This window comes from Herpailurus yagouaroundi, unplaced genomic scaffold, assembly GCF_014898765.1.
Source record: "Herpailurus yagouaroundi ecotype Mexico unplaced genomic scaffold, PumYag 67503, whole genome shotgun sequence".
Classification (NCBI taxonomy): Eukaryota; Metazoa; Chordata; class Mammalia; order Carnivora; family Felidae; genus Herpailurus; species Herpailurus yagouaroundi.
In genome coordinates, this window is record NW_024420310.1 from 866,465 (window position 1) to 869,165 (window position 2,701).

The window sequence follows — 2,701 nt, forward strand, 5'->3', positions numbered from 1 at the left end:
AGAAGGTGCTCACGAGTGGGCAAGAAGTGTCCCCCTTCTGAAGCCACAGGAGGGGCTGGGTTTCCTTGATTTCCATTAAAAACTGCTTAGTGTCTGGGGCGCCTGGGTGGCTCAGTCGGTTGAGCGTCCGACTTCGGCTCAGGTCATGATCTCGCGGTTTGTGAGTCCGAGCCCCACATTGGGCTCTGTGCTGACAGCTTTGGAGCCTGGAGCCTGCTTCAGTTTCTGTCTCCCCTTCTCTCTGTCCCTTTGCGACTTGTGCTCTCTCTCTCAAATATGAATAAACGTTAAAAATTTTAAAAAAACTTCTTAGTTTCAAAGATAATTTTTATGCCTATTTTAACACCTAGCAGCTAACGTATCTGAAGATCTGGGGACCTTCCTTCTCTCAGGGAGTTCCTTTCCCCAGGATAGTGACTGAGACCCTGAATTTTGAGGTCTTGCCAAGAATTCTCCTGGCTTTTCAGGAGACCTGGGGCCAACGGACGCTATACTTGTTGAGCAGGGAAGGACATTTTATCTAGATTTCTCATCGTCTAGATTTTTATCATTTTATCTACATTTTGACATTGTCTCGTTGGTCCATTTAAAATGGGACTTTTGGGGCGCCTGGGTGGCGCAGTCGGTTGAGCGTCCGACTTCAGCCAGGTCACGATCTCGCGGTCCGGGAGTTCGAGCCCCGCGTCGGGCTCTGAGCTGATGGCTCGGAGCCTGGAGCCTGTTTCCGATTCTGTGTCTCCCTCTCTCTCTGCCCCTCCCCCGTTCATACTCGGTCTCTCTCTGTCCCAAAAATAAATAAACGTTGAAAAAAAAATTTTTTTAAATGGGACTTTTTACTTTTTGCTCTTTTTTGGGTACCTGGGTGGCTCAGTCGGTGAAGCGTCGGACTCTTGGGTTTCATCTCAGGTCATGACCCCAGGGTGGTGGGACAGAACCCCAAGTTGGGCTCCGCACTAAGCACGGAGACCGCTTAAGACTCTCTCTCCCCCGCTGCCCCTCTCCCCCACTTACTTTCTATATAAAATACGACACGATGCGGAACAAAACAATAAAGAACAAAGTGACTCTTCTTGCCTCTCTCTTCCCAAGGTGGGGCCTCTATCGAACGTCTGGCTAATAAGCATCAGTTACGCGCTAACAGTGTCCAATAGGAATTAAAGCCATTACACCTGCTGTATAGTGCACCCAGCTGATGGCAAGTCCACAGCTTCCCAGTTTCGTTGCTCCCAACCTCTGCCCAGTTAATCACCTTCAGGGGCAGCTGGGATTACCCTGGAGTCAGTCTTGACCGCAGCCGGTGCTTCACCGAGAGCCCCCACATCCACCAGGCCTGCTGTCCTTGTTGCCGTAACCTGGCAACCGCTGCGGGGACTCTCTGAAGGGGCACAGGTGCGGAGCCACAGGATTTCCCTCACGCCCCTGTGTGCGGAGTCCAGATGGCTTGGCTTCCCCTTCAACACAGAAGAAATCATTCCGTTCTCTCACTTGTTTGGAGCTCTAGCATTAATCCACGTCCCCTGGAAGCCTGAGAGGACTGCAGAGCCCTAGCTGGACGACTCCGTCTGGAGGCCAGACCTGACCCTGAACTACAACCAGCCGACCGGCACTGTCCTCCAGCTCTCTACTCATCTGAAAGCCCCCAAGGGGACTGAAAGCATTCTGCCCCAACCTCCGAGGGCCTGTCTGGATGACCTCACCAACGATCTCGAAGGCCGGCCATCTTAGGCATTCTGTCGGCTCACGGCAATTCTCCGACGCGTTACAGTCATTCTTCACAGACAGACGACCTGGTCGGCCAATAACAGTCCCGCAAACTAATCTTGGCTTTAGATAACGGTTTCTCCCAGAGGTGGGAAAATAATTTCCCCGAGGGCACATCGAGCCAATAAAACCTACCCTCAAGACTGGCTGCAAAGGATTCTGACTCTGTATGGTATCCTCCCAATAAACCAGACTGACAAGCCACGGACAGTTCCTCCCCCGAACCTCTGCCACTCAGTACGCTCTTCAGACCTTACCCTCACAAACGCCACCAGCTTGTTAAATGCACTGAAATGGATAAGGCACAGATAGGAAGTGACTGTTTTTTCTCCAAGCGTCACTCCCCGCTCTGTTCTGATGGATCTCTTTGCTCCACAGTGGGAAGCACAGATTCAGAGTTTTGGTCACACAGTTATTCAAAGACCCCCACAAATGGCCATGACTTACTTTCAGCGACTCAGAAGTCCAGTCCAGTCCGCATCCAAACCTCAATCTCACACCCAATATAAAGCTTCTCCCCACTCCTGTCCTCATACCTCTTTCCAGGTTCAGGCCTGACCTCTGGCTTGGGTTCCTGCAGGTTGAGAAGTGGCTTCTGGGTTTTGCTTTTCCTCTATTTTTTTCCCATCTTTCCTGCAGCATCAGGGTGCAAAAGTGGTTGAGAAGAAAGGAGAGAAAAGACTATTTAGCTGATGGGAATTTTATTTTCTCTTAGTTGTAAATGTCCTGTGTGGCTGGTGACCAAATGCTAGTTCGTTTGTGAGGACGCACAAGCTTTTAAGAATTTGTCTCCTTTTATCAGATCTTGAAAAATACCTAACTCAATATGATTTTTAAAAATTCTTCCTTTCAGGAGCAGCACTGTTCTCCATGCAAGCGCGTGCACATGTGCGCACGCGCTCTCTCTCTCTCTCTCTCTCTCTCTCTCTCTCTCACACAC

The 2,701-nt window shown here is 50.4% G+C and overlaps 1 long non-coding RNA gene across 1 annotated transcript in view; it reads right to left on the reverse strand.

The window, feature by feature from the left end:
• Positions 1 to 1,147: 1,147 nt before the first annotated feature.
• LOC121025108 (uncharacterized) overlaps positions 1,148 to 2,701 on the reverse strand; it is a 3,051-nt gene continuing 1,497 nt past the window's right edge. Inside the window, exons 2-3 of the long non-coding RNA XR_005787947.1 lie at positions 2,298 to 2,394; positions 1,148 to 1,451 (exon numbers count right to left, since the gene is read on the reverse strand). This is a non-coding gene — a long non-coding RNA (uncharacterized LOC121025108). The remainder of the gene's footprint in view (positions 1,452 to 2,297; positions 2,395 to 2,701) is intronic.